Here is a 27,457-nt window from a genome sequence, read left to right on the forward strand (position 1 = left end):
GCCTTATGTACCCTTAATTTTTAAAATTTAGATAAGAAATTTTAATCGGCTATAGAAAAGCACTTTGCTAAAACCTCTCAAGACATACAACCTGCAGTTTTATGGAAAGATATAAATAGTAATGTATGGTGTGATCCAAATTATTTGTTAGCATGGGAAGAGGATATGCTTGAGTTCACAGCCCCTCAGTTCCTCTTTGGATTCCCACATGATGCATCAAACTATACCATAGCATGGCTAGGAACCAATCCAGTACCCGAAATGAAGGGCATGACACTGCAGGACCCGCAGCCCCAGACAATGCGGCCTCCTTGGACAACACAGGCCCTAAACAGGATGCTGAAGAAGACAACTCAGAAGGCTAAGCAAATCCTGCTCGAAACACAAACACAACTCACTCCACATAATTTGCTCTCTTTTTATTCTCTCACTTTGCCTGCTGCCTGTACCTGCTATAGTCTATTAAGCCCATCTTCTAAATCTGTCCTTTCTCTGCCTGTTACTTAGGCAGACACTCCCTTCCCAGCCTCTAAAAATGTGACTGCTTGGCTAGAAAGGATTAACATACCCCCAGTAGGTTCCCTCAGTAATGGCACACATTGGACTGAGATGCCAAGTTACACTACAGGTAACTCCTTGATTAGAAAATAGTGTTACTGATTATATTCGTGTTTAACTTAATGTTACTTACCAATTCTAGGATGCAAAGCCAGAACACGACTGATAACCGCTGTGCCTGACAAAACTGTTGCTGCACACATCTGTACTCTTCAATCAACAAAACCTGCTGGAAGAAACAGAAAAGGGGGAGATGTGAGAGATCAGTCAGAGTGATGGGAAAAATTATAGGAAAGATGCAAACCTTCTTGGAAGACCAGAAGGTTTTGCAAAAGCTTTGGAAAAAGGTTATGACTGAAGGCAGCCTAATCTTCTTACCTTGAGCTAAGAGCAAAGAGCAGATAACAAGGGAATGTAGAGGAGTTTATCTAAATAGCTTGTGTACCCTTTTCCCTGGAAACCAGCATTTGATCATCTGAAGGCATGACTGCTCTCTACTTGTGGGGTCAGTAATGTTAATTACTCACAAAGTGTTTGCTTGAGATCTTTGTCATTAAATCTGTTCTAAAATAAATACAAGTGTCTCTGGCATGTCAGGGCTCCAGGGCCAGGATCCCTCTTTGGGGTCTGTAAGCCTTGGGGTCCCCTAGGCACACTCTCACAGGCAAAACACTGTGTTGCTGAGCTCTTTTCATCCATCGCTCCGTCAGAGTCTGAGGGTCAGACTCAGCAATAGACCATATGTTAGGTCACAAAACAAGTCTAAAAAACAGTCAAAAAACTTGAAATAATAATAAGTGTAAAGCCTGGCTCATAGTATATACTATGTGTGTGCTCTTATTTCTATTATTTTATATCATGTATTTAAATATAATTTATTATCCTTTCTTTTTTTATTACATTTTTTTTTCAAATTTATTGATAAATATAGCTCTCGTTGATATTGTGAGTTTTCCCGTCTATTATTATTAGTGATTGCTAATATAGATTTTAATTTTTTAAATTATAATGTGTCCATCCTTTTTTCCAAATTCCTTTAATAATTCTACATCATTTTTACTTGATTTTATGGACTTTTACCATATTTATATGGTAAAATTATAAATTATACCAATAAAAAAGAGAATGAAGGAAGGAAGGAACGAACAAAGTAAACTAATTTTAACACTTCTTCCTTGTTTATTTACAGTGATTGTTTCAAATATCCAAAATAATATTGAATAAAATTAGTGATAACACCTTTTCCTTTTTCTGGCTACATTTTGGCATAATGCTTGCTATATGAATTTTGATTAAAATGTATATTATATTTTAGAAGTTTACTTTTCTTACCATTGTTTAGCGATTTAATTAATAATGGTTGCTAACTGCTATTAAATGCTTTATGACCATTTTTATCATGGCTGTCTATCTCCTATAATATTTTGAATGAAATAATGTTTATTATTATTTTTCTTGATAACTGAATTTCTAAAATAGGCCCTACTTGGTTACAGTCTTTTGATACACTGCTAGATTCTGCTTCCAAATATTTAATTTAGAAGTTTTGCATCTACGTTTATGAGTAGAATTAAGCTAAAGTTTTGGTTTTTCATACTATATCAGATTTCATATTAAAGTTTTATTCAAGAAACCATTTGAAAGTCTTTATAACATACATTCTTATTTGAAATGAGTTAACTCATCTGGTAATATGTAAAAAGTAGTTTTATTTGGAAAAAAATACTTTTGATATTTGCTGAGGAGAAAAATAATTATGAAGGTCACCTCTCTAGTATTTCAAGTCTCTATTTTAGTCCAAATAATTTTATATTTTAGTCAATATTCATTATTTGGGTATGTTATTTAACCAAAATAAAACAAAAATTACCCAACTTAACATGAATACTGTAGATAGATCCTGGCTTCAGTATTGTCTATTGTTCCTGTAAGAAGGGTATCTACATAAGCTTGTCTGGACATTCCTATGGGACTCTTTAAATAGAGAAACCAAGAATTCTAGGCATTTCCATGGTGATGACAGTGAGCATCAGTTATAAGTTTGGAAAAGTAGTGACTTATCAACTGCTAAGCTCTTTATAAGATTGAATGAAACAGGGAATATAAAATAGTTCCCTAATACAATTGATATTTTTATACCTTCATGAATTCAACTTTTAAACATTCTTACATATCATAAGTGGTAAGAGCTTCCTTGGTTATACCATAGAGAATGGGACTTAGGGAGTGACCATTCACTAAATTCCTGAAAGAAACTCTCACATTGACATAAATTACATGAGAACTCATGCTCACAATCTAGATCATGTATATCTTCCATACTCTCAAATGATCATGCAGCAGTTTCAGCCCTGTAAGTTTGAAATATCAGCCTGAGAAAAATTCTGTAAATCGTCTGATCTGTCAGATAAAACATCCTCACTCATAACAAAATTATTCCAAGGAATCATGGATTTGATATGCTGGTTATACTTTTAAAAAATAAATATAGAACTATTAAAATTTTATGCAGGTAAACAACTGATGATTTGGTTAACATGCCAATTTCAAAAATTATTTCATGATGGATAGATAAGTGTACAGTATTTAAAATTATCTATCTGCCAAAAATTCCAGTGCACAATTTATTTTCTGAACAACAAACGTATCCATTTAACTGATTATCTGCTATCTCTACATGTAAGGCTCTTAGGAAGCATAAAGCTTAACACATTTTGTCCAAAACCACACAATGGCGATACTGCAACTTTTCTCCATGTCTACCCTTCTGCATCTTTTTCTTCAAGCCACAAACTTGAGATATATTCTTGATTCCTTCTTCTTTATATACTGCTCATGATCAATACCTGAGTCCTCTATTTTGCATCTCAAATATTTATTTCATCTTTCCACTTCTCTTCATATCCAGTGCTACCACCTTAATTCAAACTTCTGCAGTCTTTCATATGGACAAAAATCTAATTGTTTCTCTCAAGTACTCTGTACAAATCATATTTATAAATTTCAATTTCTTCCCTATGAATAAATTTAATCAATTTTAAGACAAAGATCAAAGGTCTTGATGCAATCTAAAAATATGTCGATTACATGATATATCTCTAGCATCATCTCTTCTACTCTCTTGGCCTCCAGGCTCCAGCCACAACAACCTTTTTTCCAGTTCCTTGAATATGTCAATATCCATTCTGCCTTAAGATTTTTGTACATGTAGCTGCATTTCCAGGCTTGCTATTCCAATATTACTTTGACTACCTTATTCTTATCACCAGAGTTTGGGATTAGATATTTCATTTTTATAGTTCTTTATCAAATATCTTCTTCATTATAATCCTTTTGAAGATATAAGAATGTTGTGTTCATCATTATATTCTCATGACTAGGACTGCCAGAATTAGCAAATCATTACAGAATAATGATATAAAATAAATAAATAAACAATATTTATTTTTCTTCCCTAAAGCTTATACAAATTTCTCATAGCCTAGATTTAAAATGGCTAATTGCTACCCCTTAATGTTACCAAGTATGAAGGGTTTTTCTGAAGGATTACATCCTACTCTGCATGGGACATACTTGTGCTAAAACAATTACCCATTGCTCATTTGAAACTGACATTTAACTGAATGCTGTATTTTATTAGGCAACCCTACTCACACCAAAGTCAATACCTAGAACATTACAGATGCTCTCTCTCTCTTTCTCTCTCTCTCTCTCTCTCTCTCTCTCTCTATATATATATATATATATATATATATATATACACACATACTGAATAAATGAATTTAGTAACATATTCTATATTTTCAGATTCATTATCCTTAAGTCTTTGTTTTTATTATCTATAATGCATCACATAAAGAATGATGGCAGAGATGGTTATGAAGAGCTATGAAAGATGCAGAATTTTCTAGTAATTATAGTCAATTTTTACAGATGTTCAGAGTTAGCAAATCAAGTAGTAGCACACCTTCATGAATGTCACCTGTATGAATCCTAATCAGATCAATATGGACAACACATTATTTAATTGTAAACTAATTTTGCAACTAACAACATCTAAACTTCCTTTTCTATTGCCTGATATAAACAGGTAAACAATTTCTAATGCAGGGTCCTACTTTTTGAGCTAAATTGTTTGAGAAGCTTGAACATGGAAACATCAGTGAGACAATGAGTGAAACTCAAGTTGTTATTCAAATGTAGAATTTTCTAATCAGAAATTTTTTATTGCTATCCAAATTTCTGAAAATTGCTTCCTAAATCTGTACTCCTTAATGCACTGACTGCCTATATCCACAAATGATAATCAGACAACTTACAATAAAAGCTCGAATATAAAAACAAAACAATATCAGATTAAAAGTAAAAGGCTGTGCTAGTTGTTTTCAGTTTGTTCCCAGGTCCATAGACGCCCTTCAATGTCCTGCTTTGGGCCCTGTGATGGGTGAGGGAGCCGTTAACCTCTAAGAATTACATAATTCAGTTCACTGCCCTCTATCTATTATCTATTTTAGGTTGGGAGGCACCATCAAGACATAAGAGGACAACAGAGAGAGAATGAGGTAATTAGACGTTCCTCTCCCTTCCTATCACACTGTGATTTTCACAGAACTACCTCCTTCTATAGCAAAACTTCTGTAGAGTGACTCCCATTCCATAGGTGCAGCTCTAAAATGATGTCTGGTTTCTTTACCCTGTCCCTTTAGGCCTGGAGATGGTAATGACTACCTGTTCTTTGTCATCCTGTGTGTTTCAACATCTGTTGTTGATTGTTAACTAAAATCAAATCCAGGCTTAGATAAGGAAAAAAGTTTATTAGAAAAGTCTATTGCAATAAGGAGGATGTTCTGATGGGAAGAATATGCAAGACTTTCTAGTTCAAGCAGAAGTTGCTTTCATGGCTGGGGGGATGGGTAAACAAGACTAGAAAGAATCCAGTTTGGAGAAATGGAATGTGCTGGAGATGTCACCAAACAGTTGAGCAAGATTTGTCTTTCAGTGGGCTGTTAAGGAGGAGTTGTTCCATATTCCATTCTGATGCAAACTCAAACTAAATGTGAGCAACAGTTAAGGGACTTTCCTTGCTGCAGGGAGAGAGAGAACTTTGACTACAGTTTGGTCAAATCAGTTAGAAGGGATTCTGTCCAGACAGATCAGTGGTACCAACAGTTCGTTTTAATTATGAGGAAAATGTTCTTCCATGATGGGGCATATGACTTTTAGTTCAAAATTTTGAGTAAAATTGGTCATCTTGTTTATGAGGGGCAATGCTATGCCTCTTTCAATGGAATGCATTTTAATTCCAAATAAGGTTTATATTTTTCCTTAAAAATACTGTTGTCTAAAAATTTTGTTAAATAAGAAACAACATGGATCCTCTGGTTCTAATCTTTCTTTTTTTTTTAGATAGAAATTACTGGATATTTTTGAATGCCCTTGGTTGTGAAGAACTGACTCACTTATATATCTCAACAACTAAGATTGAAGAAAATTTATAGATAGAGCTGACCTTATCATGCTTAAAGAAAGAAGAACACTACTATATTAAAAGTGGCACCTTTCAGAAAAGAGCAGATTCACACTTGTTCCAGTATGAAAAAGAAGTACTAATATATGTGAGAAGGAGATGAGCACAAAAGCAGTTAACATTTTGAAGCAGCATTATGCAGAAGGAAGTTTTTCAGAGGCAAAATTCTAGTTCCTGGTCTGGTACTTGTTAACCATGGAAACATGAGCCGGTTCACTTAAAGACTCTGATGTCCTGTTTTATTTCATGGAAAACACTGAAGATAATAATATATGCTCTACCAACTGCTTGCAGTTCTTGTAAATTTAAAAAGAGATAATGGAATTGAAAGATTCTAATAGCCTGGAAAATTGGAATATCAATGTAATATGTTATTATAGATACTTAAGGGTATCTATAAGATGTGACAACAGTTAGCTAAGGATACATAACCCCATACAGTTATGATCTGAGTGAAAGATATACAATTTCACCTGTATTTGAAATCTTAAAGGGTAAGGATTAGATCATTGTATCTTATTGAAATTTAAATGCAGACTTCAATCTTGAATTCTAAGATTTTTAAAAATGAAACTTCTCCCTTCTTGAAACTTACAGAAATCAAGGAATTTTAATGAACAAAGATATAAATAATATTAAAACCTACATATAGAGGTACAACCATAAAACACCACATAAAAATGAAGGTCATTGTTTATTAAATTATCTCTTTGAGGGTAATTGTAGATTCACATGTAATTATAAGAAATAATAGAGACCTTGTGTGCATGCTATCTAATTTTCACCAATGGTCAAATCTAACAGAACTATACTACAATATCAAAACCAGGATGTTAGCATTGATACAGTCATGGTACAGAGTATTTCCATCACCACCAACAAGGATCTCTCAAATACTGCCCTTTTGTCATCACATCTAGTTCCTCCTCACCCCCAGCCTTAACCCTTGGCAACCACCAATCTGTTCTCTATTTCTATATTTTATTTCAAGAATGTTATATAAATTACATTAATATATAAATTGCATTGTACATTAATTATAGTATTCAATCTTTTAGAATTGGCATCTGTATTACTTTGTTTGGAGCTTTTATAAATAAATCTGTGATAAATATTTGTATGCAGGTTTTTGAATAAACTTAGTTTTCATTTCTTGGGATAAATTTTTTATCAGAGCTCTTGGTTGATCAGGTGTGCATTAATCTGTTTTCATGCTGCTGTAAGGACCTATCCAAGACTGGGTAACTTACAAAGGAAAGAGGTTTAATTGACTCAGTTCAACACAGCTCGGGAGGCCTCATGAAACTTACAATCAGGGTGGAAGGGGAGGTAAACATATCCTTCACATGAGGGCAGAAAGGAGAAGTACAGAGTGAAGTGGGCAAGGGGAAACCTCTCATAAAACCATCAGATCTCATGAGAACTCAGTTAATGCAATGAGAACAGCATGGAAATAACGGCCACCATGATTCAATCACTTTCCACTGGGTCCCTCCCACAACATGTGGGGATTATGGGAACTACAGTTCAAGATGAGATTTGGGTGGAGACACAGCCAAACCATATCAAGCTGCATTATCAATGAGAAGTACTGTTTTGGAAAAAATCTTTTTTTTCTGAAAGTTAGGTCTCAAAAGTGAGCTTAAAATGCCGAGTCAACATGCTGTAAACAAAACAGCTATCATCGAGGCTTTGTTGTTCCATTTATACAGCACAGAAAGAGAAAATTTGATATTATTCTTAAGAGACGGAAGACTTTTGCAATTGTAAGTGAACATTGGCTTTAACTGAAAGTCACCATGTGCATTAGCCCCTAACAAGAGCATTAGCTTGTCCTTCGAAGTTTTTAAGCCAGGCATTGACTTCTCCTCTCTATCTATGAATATTCTAGGTGGGATCTTCTTCCAATAAAAGACAGTTTCGTCTATGTTGAAAATCTCTTTAGTGTAGCCAGCTTCATCAGTGAGCTTAGCTAGATTTTTCAGATAACTTGCCATAGCTTCTATACCAGCATTTGCTGCTTCACCTTATACTTTGATGTTACGGAGATGGCTTCATTGCTTAAGCCTCATTAACCAATTTCTGTTAGCCTCAAACTCTTTTCCTACAGCTTTCTCACTTATCTTAGCCTTCATAGAACTGAAGAGACCTAGGGACTTGCTCTGAATTAGGCTTTGCCTTAAGGCAATTGGGTAGCTACACATTTCAGCAATAAGGTTTTACTTTCTTATCATGTGTGTGTTTATTGGGGTAGCACTTTCTCCTTTGCATCCACAACTTGGCTGTTTGGCCCAAGGAGCACTGCTTTCAGCCTCTCTTGGCTTTTAACTGCCTTCTTTATTAAGTTTAATCATTTCTAACATTTGATTTTAAATGATATGTGACTCTTTTTTTCTACTTCAGGCCATTGTAGGTTTATTAATCAGCCTCATTTCAACATTGTTGTCCTTCTCCAAGGAAAGGGAGAGAGATGAGGGAAGGACTAGTTAGTGGAGCAGTCAGAACACACAAAATATGTATCAATTAAGTTTGTAATCTTACATGCACGCAGTTCATGACATTCCCAAAACAATTACAAGAGTAACAGCAAAGATCACTTATCACAGATCACCTTAACAAATACAATAATGATGAAAATGTTTGAAATATTGTGAGAATTACCAAAATGTAGCAGAGACATAGAGTGAACAAATGCTGTTGAAAAAAAAAATGGCATTGAAAGCTTTGCTTGATGCAGGGTTGCCACAAATCTTCAATTTGTAAAATATGCAATATCTGCAAAGTGCAAAAAAATGCAGCATAATTGATGTATGTCTCTATAAACTCACCTGTAATGTTTCTGTAGATATTCTATGAATTGAGGAAATTTTCTTCTATTTCTATTTTTCTGAAAGTTTTTATTATGAATAGTTACTGAATTTTGTCAAATGCTTTTTCTGTATCTGTTATTATGAGTATGTGTTTTTTCATCTCCATCCTGTTTGTACATTGGATTACATTGATTGATTTTCTAATATTGGACTAGTCTTGCATATCTTGAATTAACTCAAATTTGTAATGGTATGTCTTTTTTTAATACAATGTCGAATTCTATTTAGTAATATTTTGTTAGGAATTTTTTGCATCTATATTTATTAGTTATTGGTCTTTAGTTTTCTTTCCTTTTCTTCTTCCCTTTATCTGGTTTGGTGTCAAAGTAGTGCTAGCTTTATAAAACGTATTGTGAAGTGTTCATTTCTCTTCGAATTTCTGGGGAAAAATGTAAAATTAATCTTGTTTCTTATTTCTATGAGTTTTAGAATTCTTCAGAGGAACTATTTAGATCTTGTTGTGGAGCTGAGAATTTCAAAATTCTAAATTTGGCTTTTATAATAATTATGTTAGCTTATTCAAATGATCTGTCTCAAAATGAGTGAATTGTTGTAGCTTGCATTTTTAAAGAATTGGTCCAAAATAAGATTTTCAATGTTATTTTTCTGTTGTATGTTTCATTTGTTTGTGTTCTAATGTTTGTCTGTTTTCATATCTTTCCTTCTGATTGCTTTGGGTTTATTCTGAACATATTTTTCTAGGTTCTTAAGGTGGAAATTTTTATTCTTGTTTTGAAATATTTTCTTTTTTAATGTACTACATTTAATGCTGTAAATTTCCCTTTTAGCATTGCTAAAGTTGAATCTCACAAATTTTGATATGTTCTTTCTTTTAATTTTCATTCAATGTATTTTTAATTTTTTTTCTTGAGATTTTATCTTTGAACCATGGGCTATTGAAGTGTTGGCCAGGCATGGTGGCTCTCTCCTATAATCTCAGCACATCGTGAGATTGAAGCAGGGGGATTGCTTGAGCACAGAAGATCAAGAACAGGCTGGGCAACTTAATGAAACCCCAGCTCTACAAATAACAAAATTTACCCAGGTGTGATGGCATATGCCTGTAGTCCCAGCTACTCAGAAGGCTGAGGCAGGAGAGTCACTTGAGCCTGGGCGGTCAAGGCTGCAGTAAGCCGTGATCATGCCGCTGCACTCTGGCCTGAGCAACAGAGCAAGACACTGTCTCCAAAATAAATATACAAATAAAATGTATTGTTTAGTTTCATGTATTTGGATATTTGCCTGTTATCATTCTGTTGTTGATTCCAGTTAGATTCCATTGTGATTGGAAAACATGCTCTGTATGATTCAGTTCTTTAAGATTTGTTGAGGTTTGGTTATGGCACAGGATATTGTCTGTCTTATATCTGTGGGCACGTGAAAAAATGTACTGTGCTTTTGTTGAGTAAAGTGTCCCAAAAACATGTTGATTAGAACCTTTTGTTTGATGACATTTCTGAGTTCTTTCATATCCATGCTGGTTTTCTAACTAGTTGTTCTATCAAATTGTTGAGAAAAAAATGAAGTTATCTATATAATTGTGTGTTTTCCATTTCACCTTTCACTTTTACTAGTTTTTTCAGTTTTGTTTCACAACACTAGAAACGTGAATTTGTTTATTTCTCCTTTCTGTTTTATTATAACTAACTTCAAAGCTAATTACAATTAGCTTTCTATTTTATTATAACTAGCTTTGATCTCCCTTATTTAGTGCATCCACATTTAGAATGGCTATGTCTCTTAGTAACTTGGCTCCTTTATCAATTTACAGTGTCTTTCACTAACTCTAGCAACTTCCTTTGCTATTCTATCTCATATTTATAAAGCTATTCGTAATAATGTTTGTATGTTTTTTCCTCTCTTTTACTTTTATCCTGCTTATAACATTATTTCTGAATTCAGTTTCTTTTACATAGTGCATAATTGTGTCATGTTTTTAATTAATTTTTCCAATCTATCTTATGTTTTATTCAAAGCATTTGCATTTAATGTAGTTATTGATATAGTAGGGATAAAATCTGCCATTTTATTTCGTTTTCTGTTTATTTTTTATTTTTGCTTTGGCCTTCTTTATTCTGCCTTCTAGTGGTTTACATGATCATTTCCTAGACTTTCATTTTCATATAGTGTTTTTATTATATCTCTTTATATAATTTTTCAGTGAGTGTTCTAAGTAATACATTATATGTACATAATTCACCATCTACTTCTGGCATCATTTAACCAGTTCAAGTGATGTGGCATTTCCCTTTATGTCCTTTTACCCTTCTGTTTATAATTATCTTAAATGTATTTCCTCTAATGCATTTAGAACCTTCTGTTTATAACCTAATTATCAAAAATATTTCCTCTACATGCATTTAGAATCACATTATAATCCTTTATGGAGCCATTAAGCATAATTTAGATAATTAAGAGAAAGAAAGTCCATTGTATTTACCCATATTTTTATTATGATCCTTCTTCCTTACCGATGTATCAATATTTCTTTTTATCATTTTTTTTTTCTGTTTAGAGAACATCTTCAACCTTTCTTTCAGAGTAGGTCTGCTGCCAGCAAATTTTCTTGGTTTTTCTTCATCTAAGAAGCTTGACTTCTCCCTTTGTTGCTAAATGATATTTTCATTGTATTTAGAATTCCGGGTGGACAGAACTTTTCTTTCAGCAGTTGATAAATGCTGTTTCACACCTTCTGGGCTCCACAGTTTCAGATGAGAGGGCTCCACAGTTTCAGATGAGACATCTGTTGATATTTGAATTGTTTTCCCATATATGTAAGGTGCATTTTCTCTCTTACCATTTAAAAAATTTCTTTCTTTGTCTTTAGTTTTCACAAGGTTTACTGCAATGTGTCTTAGTGTAGATTTTTTATGGTTCATCACTTTCACATTCTTTCAGCTTCACAATTCTGTATGTTTATAAATTTTGTCAAATGTGGGAAGTTTCAATCATTATTTCTTTCAATACTTTTTCAGTTTCACCCCTTTTATTTTTTTCTGGGATCTCATAAAATTATTATTTTTGTCATACTCCCACAGGTTCTAGCAGGCTCTGTTCATTTTTTCCAATTTATTTTCTCTCTCCATTGTTTATACTGGGTAATTTATATACTTCTATTTTCAAAGTAACTATTTTCTCTTTTCTCTCCATTTTGCTGTTGAGTCCATCCAGTTAGTTTTTATTTCTGTTATTATATTTCCAGTTTTAATATTTCCATTTTTTTACAGCCTACCTTAATTTGCCTATGTTTTCTTTGTTGCAAGCATGTTCATAATTGTTCATTAAGGATTTTTATGGCAGTTTTAAGATCACAGTGTTGGCATCTATGGATTATTCTTTTTCATTCAATTTGCAATTTTTCTGGTTTTTGGTACAATGAGTAATTTTCTGTTGAAACCTGGACATTTTCAGTATTACGCTGTGATATTCTGGCTTATTTAAACCTCCTCTAGTTGAATTCTTCTGACCCTGCTCTGGCTGGACAAGGTGAAGCTAGTACAAAGCATGTGAGACCCAAAATTGGGGCTTAGCCTAGGAAGGTTCTTGTCTTTGTCCAGGAAAGAATTTAAGGTGGGCCAGTAGTATCATACAGCAACTCTTATTGAAATGATAGTGTACAGCAACTCTAGAGGTACTTCTCCTTGCAAAGCAGGGCTATCATACCTCATAGGCCATATACCCAGAGTAGTAGCTCAGAGAAAGTCCTGTGGTCATATTTATACCCATTTTTAATTATATGCAAATTAAGGGGCAGATTTTGCAGAAATTTCTAAAAACAGTGTGATAACTTCTGGGTTGTTAGGTTGCTGCCATGGAAATGCATGGTAACTTCGGCATGCTGCCAGGAAGAGGGTAAAGTGACATGACACTCTGGTTTGTATGTCTTTTGGAAAGCTATTTCTGCTCCATCTCTGTTTCAGCTAGTCCTCAATTTGGTCTAATACCTGGGCTCTGCCTCTGGAGTTCAGTCCCTCCTCTGGAGTTGAGTCCTGCCTCCCAATTCATTCCCCCTTCAGAGATTAGATACTTCTCAACCTTAAGTGAGCTACACAAAGGTGAGGTCCATCGTTTGTAACTTCTTCCTGCTGAGTTTATGGGTGTAGGCCTTGCCTAACACTAGAGGAATAACATTCTCTAGATTCCTGATCTAACGGTTCCAAAGGCAGGACACTTTCATTCTCTGGGTTGATAGATCAGACGAGCTGGAAACCTTGTGCCAGTCTTGCCTTTACCTGGAACTGTTGTTAACATCTAGAAGACAGAAATTTCACTAAGAGGTTAAACAAGCTAGGGCCAAAAATTAGTATCAAATGATAGCTATCAAAGATCCTAGGAGAGATAAAAAACAGGTGAGACTTGGGAAGGCAGTTTGATAGTCAACCAGATAGAGCTGGGGTCAATGCCCTAGATATATGTAAGTAACCAAGTAGCTTACTCATACATCTTTTTTATTTTATTTATTTTTTTTGAGATGGAGTCTTGCTCTGTGGTCTAGGCTGAAGTGCAGTGGCAGAGTCTCAGCTCACTGCACCTCTGCCTCCCAGGTTCAAGCAATTCTTTGGAATGGTGACCTCAACTTGTCTAGAGTTGTTAATATACATGCAGCAGGTTTTATTAATAACTGCACAGAGTCCACCTTGTTTAACTGGTTAATAAGCCAATGCTAGTCTGTTACCGAGAACTACATTTGCCAAAGAGCCTAAGGACTCTTGAATTCTCTTTAGTGCCTAACCTATGTTGGTGTAGTGTTTCAGTCAAGTTCTTTAGGGTTGACTCATAGTAAGCAAACCTGCCCAGGGTGCCCCTAGTCCTATTGCCACTCTGATTTCTGCCCAGATAAATACTATTGCTCATTTGATTCTGATGTTCTTGGGTCTTACACATTATAGAGTGTGACCTCTGGATGGGCCCAAGGTAGTCCATGTGCTGCTCACCCAGCAGTGGTGAAACCAAAGAAAAATATTTGGGCAAGTGCTTCTCTGCCACTGCTGTAAGCTCTCTGTTCAATCAAGGGTCCAAGGGTCAAGGGTCCAAGGATCAAGTGTCCAAGGGTCAAGGGTCAAAGACCCCGGGGCTAGTGGAAGAAGGGGATGATGGGGAGTTTTTTTGTCTCTCTCAGCTGGGACAGTTAAGACATTCTCATTATCAGTGGCCCTTTTGCTTATCGTAGGCATATTGATTCTGGCCCATGAGTCGGCAAGTCTTGGGCTATTTTCTGGACATCCCAAATGCTGATCTCATGACACTGTCTCAGGATGGGTAATTCTGAGGTGACAGGGTTCTTAAAAGAACTGTTAACCACTATGCATTTTGGTGCTCTCTCTCTCTCTCGCTCTCTCTCTCTCTGTCTCTCTCTCTTTCATCTTTTTTTCCTGTCCCTATTGTTGTAAACTTTAAATGCTATATTTAAGAGTTGGCTCAAAGAGGTTTTAGGTCCCATTGCTGCCTTTTGTAACTTTCCCCTAATGTCAGAGATAGATTGAGTAATAAAATATATGCCCAGGAGAGTTTGTCCTTCTGTGGAGTGTGGGTCTGCGTGAGTACCTCAACCAAATGACCCTGAAAGAGAGTAGGATTTTCATCTTCTCCCTTAGTTATTTCTCTAACCTTGTGATAACTGACTGGCGGAACTACACAATTTTTCCTCCACATTTTCCCCATGGCACAGCCAGCGGATAACACTTGCAAGTCGTGACAAGTTAAATTAAAGAACATGATAAACTTAACAAACTCCTCTATAAACTTTTCACAATCCTCTGAAAACTGGCCAAGTTTTTCTTTGTATAAATTAGACTAGAAAATGGCACAAGTACAGTAAGTATTCCTGCATTTTGATCAGGTACTTCCTAAAATAGACACAAGTTAGAGTCTTTATGGGCTGCTATGGGGCCCCACTCCTGGTGGTACTGGTTGGGCTTACTTTCTTGGGCAGTAGAGGGGGGTATAAGCTGGAGCTAGAGGAACAAGGGGGAGGGGGGTCTGATGACTTTCGGGTGGAATCCTTCATTAGAAAACTGACAAGAAACCTCTCAGAATTTGGGGACTGAGGAGGTTTCAGGGAGGATCTAGGTTTTCTAGTGGGAACAGCTAGGAATGGATCCCTTATGCATGGCTTTCTAATGCCTAGATATAACATGAGCCAGTTAAGGGCCATAAAGCCTATACATAAGGGACATCTTCCCATTTTCCTTCTTTTTACAGAATAAGTTCAATTGTAAAACATCATTATAATGTATAGAACAATGTTTAAACCAAATTTGTTAGTTTTCTAATTTGAACCCAAGCAGCATTGCAATAGAAAATACAGTTTCTTTTTCTTTAAGCTGAATTTGAATGTGTTCCAGTAACCTAAAAGACATCCTAGTGGAGAGTCTTCTGGGATGCTCATCATTGTCCCCAGGACTAAAAGGATTTTAACTGGATACAGAAGTTTTTCTAAGTCTAGCGAGAAAGAAAGCAACTGGGCTGTTGTTATTTTTCCCTTTTAGATTCCCGCTTCCTGCAGAGAAGGTATAAGCAGGTAGCAAAGCATTACAAAAGCAGATTACAAGCTACAGTTGGGCAGTAAAATGTTGAGCCTAAATTTCGCAGAGTGAGTATTGGGCATAGAGGGGGACTAAATAAACTGTGACTGTGCACAGAAGGAAGGGAAAGAGATAAACAGCAGTGCCCAAGGAGAGACTTCAGAGGCCCTGACTTGCTGAAGAACCTACCCAGCAATGGAGACACTGGAAAAAATATTCAAGTGGCCACTTGTCTAGCATTGTAGATGGTCATCTATCAGACCAAGGGCCCAGAAACTCACAGTCCCTTCATCCAAGAGGAGCCTGAGCAAGGCAGTTATAAGGCAGAGTGCACGAAGGGGCCTGTAACTGGCTATTAGAAAAATAATAACTTCTAACTTCAAGGCAGACAAAGACGAGATCACTACTCCCCTAGGAGAGGGGGTTTAACCCACAGTCCTAGAGGGAATGCCAATGTGAAAAACCTCAGCACATCTGTGGGGAGGCCAATAATAACAATGCTGAAAACCCAGAGTGCTCGAGTTTCAGCCAATGAGGGCCTCCTATCAAATGCCAAATACCTCAGGTCACTTGGGGGTGGCCAGCAATGAACACAAAACCAAGCTGGGGTTACAAAACGACATGACTATCACATCCTGGAGTCAACACAACAGGAGACCTCTCACAACCAAGTGTTCTGTCTTAAACAATTGCCCAAAAACAGTCAACAGATAGTCAAAAGCAAACATAAGACAGCAAACAAAAGACTGAAAATAAAATGACTGGTGTTACAATAAAATGGAATCAGAGGATGAAGAGGTGACAAGGACATGCTTTGGGCACTCAAATGACAGGGAACTTTTATCTCATCTCTTAGCCAAAGGCTTTTATTCCCGAGCTTACCCAATATCGTGGGGGAGAAGGCAGTGGGGACACTCACTCATTCACAGGCACTGAAATGGCACTGACCAGTCTTCCGTGTGGGACTCATGTGAAGGTCTATACAAGTTGGATGGGCTCAGCTGCCATGTAAGGGAGCCATCACAGGGGCCATTAGCTCACTGGCCCACCCATCAGGAGTTGTGGGTCCCAAACAAGAAGCAGCACTGTGGCCACTTGCCTGTCTGCTCAGCTCTGCTTCTTGCCAGTGAAAACGATGGCTCTGAAAGGAGGCTTTTGTTGATTTTACAGCACTATTGTGTTAGCAGCTCTTTATTACTATAGCCTCAGTATTATAGCTCTTGCAGCCTTAATTACAGACTGCTTCACAATCTCTCACAATCTATCCACTCATCCTCTCTCAGATTGCTATCTCCCATCCTCTCTCACCAATCACCGCCTCTCCACTGATTACCACTGTCTTCATCCCTCCATTGCTTAGCAGATGATGCAGAGCAGATGATCACCAAAATTGGGGCTTAGCCCAGGAAGGTTCTTGGCTTTACTCAGGAAGGAATTCAAGGGTAAGTTGATGGTATTAGACAGAAACTTTTATTGAAGTGACAGCGTACAGCAGCAGCAGCAGAGGTACTGCTCCTGTGGAGTAAGGCTGCTCTGTAGGCAATGTACTCACAGGAGCACTCAGAGGCACTTCTGCAGTCATCTTTATATCCACTTTTAATTATATGCAAATGAATGGGCAGATTATGCAGACATTTCTAGAAAGAGCGTGGTAACTTCTGGGTTATGTTGCTTCCGGTTGTTAGGTTGCTGCCATGGAAATGGGTGGTCACTTACAGGTGCTGCCATGAAAATGGTAAAATGACATGGCACATTGGTGTGCATGTCTTATGAAAAGGTGTTTCTACCCCTTCCCTGTTTTAGCTAGTCCTCAATTTGGTCTAGTGTTCAAGTCCCACCTCCAGAGTGGGGTCCTGCCTCTGGAGTCAAGTCATGCCTACTACTTCAAAACAAGCTGTGGGGCACTGCCTTGGTCCTTGCTAAGAGTATATAAATCCAAGTCCCCCACTATGTTGGCTCCAAAGGGGTCATTTCTTCCTTTTTGCTGGGGGCAGGGACTGGAAGTCCAGACTTTCCATGTGGTCTCCACTCACACTGATGGAGGATGGAAGGTCACTATTTACCAGTAGAGATGAAAGTCCAGCTTCCCTACTCAGCCATTTCTAACACTACCTCAGCAGGAAGCTTGAGGTGCCTCATTACAGTCCTCAGCTCCCCACTTAACCTTTGTAAGGGGGAAGGGATAAAGTCACTCAGTTTTTTCTATGATACTTGCCCAGAGTAAAGAGGTTACTGTCTAAAAACATTTTATCTTGTTAGGCTGCTCCTATCTAGGTCCTTTGGCTAGAGAGAGTAGGATTTGGGGGGATCTGTTTTTGTCTGCACTCATTGGCTCTCTGGGTCGCTAACTTTCTCAAGTCCAAGTGTTAGACAGGTGAGGCCAAAAGAAAACCTGGGACATTCACCACTGTTTTGCTTCTTGCATTCCCATGTCCCTAACTGCTCTGCCTCCTTTTCTTTATGTTTCAGAGTCTTCTTATGTTGCTTTATATATAATGCCCAGGGATTGTAGTTATACTTAGAGAAAGAGACAGGAACAATATGCCTAATACAAATCATACTAATAATCTGAATATAGATGTTGTATTAGTCCATTTTCACACTACTGATAAAGACATACGCAAGACTGGGAAGAAAAATATGTTTAATTGGACTTGCACTTCAATGTCTGGGGAGGTCTCAGAATCATGATGGGAGGTGAAAGGCACTTCTTACATGGCAGCAGCCAGAGAAAATGAGGAATATGCGAAAGTGGAAACCCCTGATAAAACCATCAGATCTTGTGAGACTTATTTACTATCACAAGAACAGTGAAGGGGAAACTGCCCTCATGATTCAAATTATCTCCCACTGGGTCTATCCCACAACACATGGAAATTGTGGGAGTACAACTCAAGATGAGATCTGGGTGGGGACGCAGAGCCAAGCCATATCATTCCATCCATGTCCCTGCAAATCTCATGTCCTCACATTTCAAAACCAATCATGCCTTCCCAACAGTCCCCCAAATTCTTAACTCATTTCTGCATTAACTCAAAGTCCACAGTCCAAAGTCTTATCTAAGACAAGGCAAGTACCTTCCACCTATGAGCCTGTAAAATCAAAAGCAAGTTAGTTACTTCCTAGATACAATGGGGGTAAAGACATTGGGTAAATACAGCCATTCCAAATGGGGAAAATTGGTCAAAACAAAGGGCCTATTGGCCCTATGCAACTCTGAAATTCAGCAGAGTAGTCAAATCTTAAAATTTCAAATGATCTCCTTTGATGCTTTTGCCTCATCTCTGGGTCATGCTGAGGAAAGTGGTTGGTTCCCATGGTCTTGGGAAGCTCCATCCCTGTGGCTTTGCAGGGTACAGCCTTCCTCTCAGCTGCTTTCACAGGCTGGCATTTAGTGTCTGGGGCTTTTCCAGGTGCAAAGTGCAAGCTATCATTCTGGGGTTTGGAGGATGGTGGCCAACTTCTTGCAGCTTCATTAGGCAGTACGCCAGTAGGGACTCTATGTGGCTGCTTTCACCCCACGTTTCCCTTCCACACTGCCTTAGCAGAGATTCTCCATGTGTGCCCCACCCTTGCAGCAAACCTCTGCCTGGGGATCCAGGCATTTCCATACATCTTGGGAAATCTAGGTGGAGGTTCTCATACTTCAATTCTTGACTTTGGGGCACTTGCAGGTATAACACCACGTGGAAGCTGCCAAGGCTTCGGGCTTTCACCCTCTGAAGTCATGGACTGAGCTCTGCCCTGGCCTCTTTCAGTCACAGCTAGAGCAGCTGAGACACAGAACATCAAGCCACTAGGCAGCACACAGCACGGGGACCCTGAGCCTGGCCCACAAAGCCATTTTCTTCTAGGCCTCTGGGCCTGTGATGGGAGGGGCTGTGGTGAAGACCTCTGACATGCTCTGGAGACATTTTCCCCATTGTGTTGGGAATTAACATTTGGCTCCTTATTTCCTATGCAAATTTCTGCAGCAGGCTTGAATTTATCCTCAGAGAATAGGTTTTTTTGTTTGTTTGTTTAATCACATTGTCAGGCTGCAGATTTTCCAAACTTTTATGCTGTTTCCCTTTTGAAACTGAATGCTTTCAACAGCACTCAAGTCACATCTTGAATGCTTTGTTGCTTAGAAATTTCTTCCACCAGATGCCCTAAATCATCTCTCTCAAATTCAAAGTTCCACAAATCTCTAGGGCAGGGGCAAAATGCTGCCAGGCTCTTTGCTAAAACATAACAAAAGTTACCTTTTCTCCAGTTCCCAACAAGTTCCTCATCTCCACCTGAGGCCATCTCAGCCTGGACCATATTGTCTATATCACTATGAAGCTTTTGGTCAAAGCCATTCAACAAGTCTCTAGAAAGTTCCAAACTCCCACATTTTCTTTTCTTCTTCTGAGCCCACCAAACTGTCTCAGCCTCTGCCTATTACCCAGTTCCAAAGTTGCTTCCACAATTTTGGGTATCTTTTCAGTATTGCCCCCCTCTACTGGTACCAATTTACTGTATTAGTCCATTTTCACACTGCTGAGAAAGACATACCTGAGACTGGGGAAAAAAAGAGGTTTAATTGGACTTACAGTTCCACATGGCTGGGGAGGCCTCAGAATCATGGCAGGAGGTGAAAGGCACTTCTTACATGGTGGTGGCAAGAGAAAATGAGGACGATGCAAAAGCAAAAACCCCTGATAAACAATCAGATCTCATGAGACTTATTAACTACCACAAGAACAATATGGGGGGGAACCACCCCCATGATTCAAACAATCTCATACCAGGTCCCTACCACAACATGTGGGAATTATGAGAGTACAATTCAAGATGAGATTTGGGTGGGGACACAGAGCCAAACCAAATTCAGATGTGCAGCCATTGTATAATGATATTGAACACTGTTCTTTTAAAGGATTTTAACCATCTCACAAAATGAAGAATTTGGGGGCAGATAAGTCCAAGAATCAAAGTTACAGGGATTTCAAGGATCAAGAATCTGCATTTCAAAAGGCTAAATAAATCTGCGTGACAAGAGTGACAGGCCCAGCCCAGGTTGGGCCACATTGCTCTTATCTGCTGTCCCTTGGGGTCTATCTGTGAAGCTTTCTCACTTGATGACATTAAAGGAGAATAATCAGCCATATCTTGAACTAGTCTGTAAAAAACTTGGATGATGAGCTTTGAAACAGGAAAATTAATATGTGTTCTAGAATTCATTTCTCAAATTTGAAATATGAGGGTATAATGTAATGCTTTTTCTTTTATTTGCCACTCTTATGTAACAACTCATTTTGATGTTTTACCTTACAAGATGCATCTCACACAGGAACTCACTGAAATACATTATCCCCATTTGCCATCCTAATGAACAAACATACATATAGCCAAAGGATACAGGCAGCAATCTTTTCTTTTGTCTTCTCTGCAGCAAGGTTACCTGCCTCTGGCTTGAATACATAAACTGCTTTAAAACACATACACACACACAAACACATACAAACTTTACAAAAGCACTAGCTGAAGTAATTTTTACTTTTTAATTATTTCAAAAGTCCAAAAAGGAATAATAAATTATTTTAAGGAACTAATTACTAGGGTAAAAAAAGATTTTTAAAAATCAGAAATATGTAAAATTATAAGTCCTACAATTAAACTTTTTCAATTAGACCAATTAGCCAACTGAAAGGGAAGTTAATTATTCTGGTAAGAAAGGGAAGATAGGAAGGGTGACTGGCTGTGCACCTCCCATGAGCCTGGAACATTCAGCAATACTACCTCACATTCTTTCCTCACTTAATTTTCACAAGAGCTATGAGGTAATCATTATTATCCCAAAGTCACAAAGAACACTGAGGTTTGAGTTCATGTAAATAAGTTGACTGTACTGTGTTCAAAGCCTGCTCTGCCTGATAGCATTGTCTATACTCTTTCTGCTCCAACTCCAGAAAACATTACATGACTGCAAACTCAAATTCGAATTATGAAGTGGAGTTTATGGGGATGTTCTTTGCTCTTTCCTGATGGCCCCTCTTCCTACTACCATCATCATCTACCTCTCAAGCAAGGAGTGCAATTTCAAGCTTTACTATTGGGGGAAAGAAAAAAAAAACACTGAGATTAAAAATCACCTTCCAGTTCAATGAAATATTTAATCATAGAAGGTTAAAAGAGCAGGGTATTTGTGCTGCTGAAAATTTATTAGAAAACAAGGATAAATATTTAATTAGCTACCCTAGCCTGTCTTTCCTCACCATGTACCTTCTCATTCTTTTTCTCTTGAGTTTAAGTTCTGGAGTACATGTGTAGAATGTGCAGGTTTGTTACATAGGTATACATGTGCCATGGTGGTTTGCTGCATCCATCACCCTCTCATCTACATTAGGTATTTCTCCTAATGCTATCCCTCCCCTAACTCCCACCCCTGGATATTCCCCTCCCTGTGTCCATGTGTTCTGGTTGGTTCCAAGTTTTTGCTGTTGTGAACAGTCCCGCAATAAGCATATGTGTGCATATGTCTTTATAATAGAATGATTTATAATCCTTTGGGTATATAACCAGTAATGGGATTGCCAGGTCAAATGGTATATCTATTTCTAGATCCTTAAGGAGTTGCCACACTGTCTTCCACAATGGTTGAACTAATTTACACTCATTTTCTATAGTTATAAGAGTTGCATATCACAAAACGAACAGCTCAGTTCTGAAGAAAATGTATCAATATGAGGGGAAAACATCTTCCACAAAACCCCAACTCTCTTCTCCTAGGGAATAAAAGTAATAAGGTAGTCTTTTCCTATAGTTTTCAAATTTTTTATTGGTAGGCAATAATTGTTCTTCATGTGAGAAGTGCAGACAGTAAGCCACAGAGAACAAAGAGTTTTCCCAGAGTTGTACAGTATGTCATTGATGGATAAAACACGTCTATTTCTGGATCCCAGATTCTTTCTCATTGGAACTCTTTTGTGGAACACATTAGATTCAAAGACATTTACTAGATTTGGCCTGACATGTCAAAAAGTTTTCAATATGGTTCTCAAATATTCAGCATGGAGAAAGCATTACTAAAGTTAAAAAATTGAAATAATCACTATTATAACATTTCTTATATATCAGCCAGTATAAGGCTCTGTATGTATCTTCATATCATATATTCACACACACAAAAACTGACATTAAATGACTAATTTGACAATACTGAAGACAATACATTAAAAATCCCATTTTATTTAATCATAAAAATTCCTAAATTAGACTTATTAGATTGAATTATAAACACAGATTTTCCCAGAATTCATCAAATTGAAAAATTACCCTAGTTTCAGATACAGATATCCAAATATGGATAGTATCTCAAGGAAATAGCAAACTGACACTAGCAATAGTGAATATGGACAGTATCTCAAGGAAATAGCAAATTGATACTAACAGCTGGCTTACATTACCAAGTGAAAATTATTGAATATCTTCCCATTTCTCATGCCAAATCACCTTGTGTCTATGCATACATACATACACAGGTAGATATGACATAATGGCTCAAGGATCTAGTAGGAAATACAATGACAATAAAACTAGAGCCATATATAACCATTACATACATATATTGAACAAATAGTTACTCTGTATCATACCATAAAGCACTTATTGTTTCATTTTTTCGTGTGTGTGTGTGTGTGTGTGTGTGTGTGTGCACGTGTGTGTCTCAATATCCCTATCAAAGTGACTCTTCTAACTCAGGATGAAAGCAAGGTCAGCACCACTACTTTCATGTGAACTTTTAGGTCATTAAACCCTGCCTCAATTTAGTAATTATAAAAATAAGTTTCATTTAATAGTCAAAAGTACTAAAATTCTGTTATAATTTTTTTTTAATCTCTACTGTGGGCCTGGGATAATCAGGAAGCCTGCAGCTGGAGAAAGAGGCACAATTATGAACTCCTTGTTTTTTTCCCACCTGGTAGTTGACTCATTCTCTTCCAAATACTGAACAGCGGTTTCTGCTCATTCAGAGAGAGTGCTGAGATGTGTGGGTAGATGTTGGGGTACCTAGAAGTCTGTGAGACTGGAGAAGAATGGATGGGCAGGTGATTTCTCACTTGAGCAATCATTTCATGATCCAGCCTCACTGCTCTCAGAAACTGGTAAAACATTTGAAATGTATTTTTCTTCTCACTATTTAGTGGGTTCCTTAAGTTTCACCTCAATTTTGCCCATCTGTCACATGTGGTCTCTGAGAGCTAAAATAAATTTTCTGTTCTTACGTAAAAAATTCTGAGATAAAGTAAACATTCTTGGGCTACTTGCTCTCAATAAGAAAAAATAATTAAAATAGTTTGCTAATGAAGGCTAACAGCTCACACATCAGGACTATACCAATATATAGTTTGTGCATGAAAATTTGTTTTATGATCCTATTCTTTCTCTGTTTACAAATCCATAGCTATTATGTATGTTCAATTCCAGGTATATGCTGCCTTAAAATCATTCAGCCTAGCTCTTAGGTCCATATACACACTGCCTCAACTGTCTCTTCTTAAGATAATATTAAGACTGTCAAGAAGGTGTCCTCTCTTGCTGCAATAAGTTTAATAAACTCAGCTTTGCTTTATCAACAGGGTTTTCTAAAGATCTCTAGAGTGGAGGCACTGAATTTCAATATCCCCTTGACCCAGCTAATGCCCCTCATAACCTGACATACTTTCAGCTTCTCTCAGCTGAAGTCTTTCACTCATTCCAAGCAACCAGGTTGCACAGAACCTAAAAAAATAGCATGAATTTTTTTCGGTTGTGCACAACATTTATTCCGTAAGAATTTTTTTTAGTTGTGCACAACATTTATTCCGTAAGAATTTTTTTTTTTTTTTTTTTGGTGCAGAGAGGGGAGGCTGAAAAAGCCACAATGTGCAGAGCAATCTTTAGTGTCTGAATACTCTAGGTAGAAGTGCATATTTTCCCAAAACAATAAAAGAAAAGCATGAAGCTCTCGTCTCTTAAAAGTCCACTTCATAAGACTTGGGGTTACAGACTAATAAACCAATACACATTCTCCCTCTTAGGATTTCACAACCCAGATGTTTTAAAAGAAATATTCCTCAAAGGCCAACAAACATATGAAAAAATGCTCATCATCACTGGTCATTAGAGAAATGCAAATCAAAACCACATTGAGTTACCATCTCATGCCAGTTAGAATGGCGATCATTAAAAAATCTGGAGACAACAGATGCTGGAGAGGATGTGGAGATATAGAAACACTTTTACTCTGTTGGTGGGAGTATAAATTAGTTCAACCATTGTGGAAGACAGTGTGGTGATTCCTCAAAGATATAAAAATAGAAATTCCATTTGACCCAGCAATCCCATTACTGGGTATATACCCAAAGGATTATAAATCATTCTATTATAAAGACACATGCACATGTATGTTCATCACGGCACTGTTTACAATAGCAAAGACCTGGAACCAACGATAGACTGGATAAAGTCCATCATTGATGGACCAAATGTCCATCAACAATAGACTGGACAAAGAAAATGTAGCACATATACACCGTAGAATACTATGCAGCCATAAAAAATGATGAGTTTGTGTCCTTCATAGGGACATGGATGAATCTGGAAACCATCATTCTCAGCAAACTGCCACAAGAACAGAAAACCAAATATCACATGTTATCACTCATAGGCCTGTGTTAAACGATTAGAACATGTGGACACAGGGAGGGGAGTATCACACACTGTGGACAGTTGGGGGAATGCTAGGGGAGGGACAGTGGAGGATGGGGAGGGTGGGGAGGGATAACAAGGGGAGAAATACCAGACATGGGTGATGGAGAGATGAAGGCAGCAAACCACCTTGCCATGTGTGTACCTATGCAACAATCCTGCATGATCTGCACATGTACCCTAGAACCTAAAGTACAATAAAAAAAAATCGTCCTCAAAATCCTTCTTTAATTTGTAACACATAAACTCTTACCTCCTCAATACAAGTGAGAACTTCAAGAGGTCTCTAAACAGCTCTGACTATCTATGTTGTGTATATTTTCCAGGGCAGTCTGTTTCACAACTCATGGACTATAGATAACAAAGTTATTTATAATCTTAGAGACTTGGCCAAAGCATTCATTTTAATGTAGATGCTAAGCTCATTTTCCCTGAAGATATGTCTCTCCTTCATCAATAGTGATATAGTTTAGTCTTGTATCTGGAAGACCCAGGTACAGACTAAATTTCCTACTCTTCCTTGTAGCTAGTTGTGACTGTGTCTAACTTCTAACCAATGAAATTTGAGTGGAAACAACGAATATATCTTCCTTATTACCCAAGGGCATGAATTTCTTATTGTCACTTCTCTTTTTTCCTTCACAAGAGCTAGAACATGGACATGTTCTGACCCAGTTGCAATCATACTGAGGAGAGCGCCCTGCAGAATGGAGAAACAAGAGTATGAAAAAAGAAATGAGTCTACAAAGAATTAGATAAAGTAGAACTTCCAAATTCCAGATTGCTAAGCTTTGGGGAAAAAAAATCATTTTTTTTTCTGTGCAAACAAACCAATAAAATTCTAATTATACATATAATAACAGAGTTAAATCTTACCAACAGTGGTGTCAGAAAGGAGCAGAAGTTATGTATAGGGAGCACTTAGAAATAATTGACAATAAACTAATCAGTTAGTAAAAGTTTATTTAAAACAAATCTTACACAGCTTGCTGATGAGAAAAACTTGATTCTGATTCAAAGAGTATTGACCCTCTGAAGTTATTTATAACTTAAAAATAAGGGTTAAAACAATCCTTTTTTGTCATTTATTATACGAGAAAATTTTACAGGATGGTAAAGTGGCTCTACTCCAAAAATCTGGAACTTAATTCTTCAAATAACAGGAAAGTTGAGAGTGGTGAACTATCAGCATCATTTTTATCCCTTTCACATTCACTTTTTAGGCTACAGTTGTTTCTGATTTTGTTTCTTCTTTTTCCCTAATTTATTTTACCCAACATTGATTATTTAACAAAATTATGAACAGAGGGTTTACAGTGTGACTTGTCCTATTTCTAACTTGCCTCTATGGTATTGCCACAAATACAAGTTATGGAAATAATTTCCAACTGACCACATTCTAGCAAAAGTAAAAGAAAAAAGAATGTGAAACTCTGATATTGCTTTCAAGTCTATGAAACTTAAGTGCTCAACTTGAACCTAAACTCAGATTCAAACTGTATGAGGAGAAATTTTTTTTTCCTCTTTTCTCTTAGGTTCATTGCCTGAGGCCCCAAAAATTAGACTGAAGACAGAGTGATAGGAGAGAAGGGATACACATTTTATCTGATATAATTGATATGACACAGGAGGCTTCCTAAAAAAAAAAAAAAAAAAAGATGACTCAAAAAGTAGATAGGGCTTAGAGCTTATATACCATTTTAACAAATAACAATAAACTTTAGAGATGTGATAAAACAAAGAAAAAGGATTTGTGGCTTCCAGGTGCCACAAACTATGGGAAAGTAAATATAGGGGGGAAACTAATGGAAGATAAGAGCTATCTTAACGAGATTTTATGTGTCTGCAGGTTCATCTTGGTGCTGATTTTCTCTATCTTTTAATAAAACTTCCCTTGGAGAGGGGATTTATGACACTCTTTACTGTTCAGAAGTCTGCTTTTACCCAGCTAAGGGAAGCTCTGGGTAAGTTTCTTTGTGAATTTGTAGAATCTCAAACGTCTTCAGCTCAAAATAATTATCCTGCCAAAAAAAGTGTATATTAAAATAGTATATTCTGATTCCCTTTAGGACATATCTCAGAATATCTTAAGATGATCCAGAGAGACAGGTATATTGGCTGTCAATTTGTTCCAGAATTTTTGACTGAAAAAAAATTGGAAATGGAGTTGCTTGAAGAGTCCCTGGTAAGGAATGAATGTGAGCAGTGAAGAAGGGACAAGTGGGTAGTATAATATCTGTTTAGGACACTGACTGATCTGG

General features: G+C 37.1%; 1 long non-coding RNA gene across 1 annotated transcript in view; it reads right to left on the minus strand.

Annotated features, from left to right (window-relative positions):
• Positions 1-697: 697 nt before the first annotated feature.
• The window catches only part of LOC141580937 (uncharacterized), a 264,632-nt gene continuing 237,872 nt past the window's right edge, over positions 698-27,457 (minus strand). Inside the window, exon 3 of the long non-coding RNA XR_012513363.1 lies at positions 698-787. This is a non-coding gene — a long non-coding RNA (uncharacterized LOC141580937). The remainder of the gene's footprint in view (positions 788-27,457) is intronic.

This window comes from Saimiri boliviensis, chromosome 13 (genome assembly GCF_048565385.1).
Source record: "Saimiri boliviensis isolate mSaiBol1 chromosome 13, mSaiBol1.pri, whole genome shotgun sequence".
Lineage (NCBI taxonomy): Eukaryota > Metazoa > Chordata > Mammalia > Primates > Cebidae > Saimiri > Saimiri boliviensis.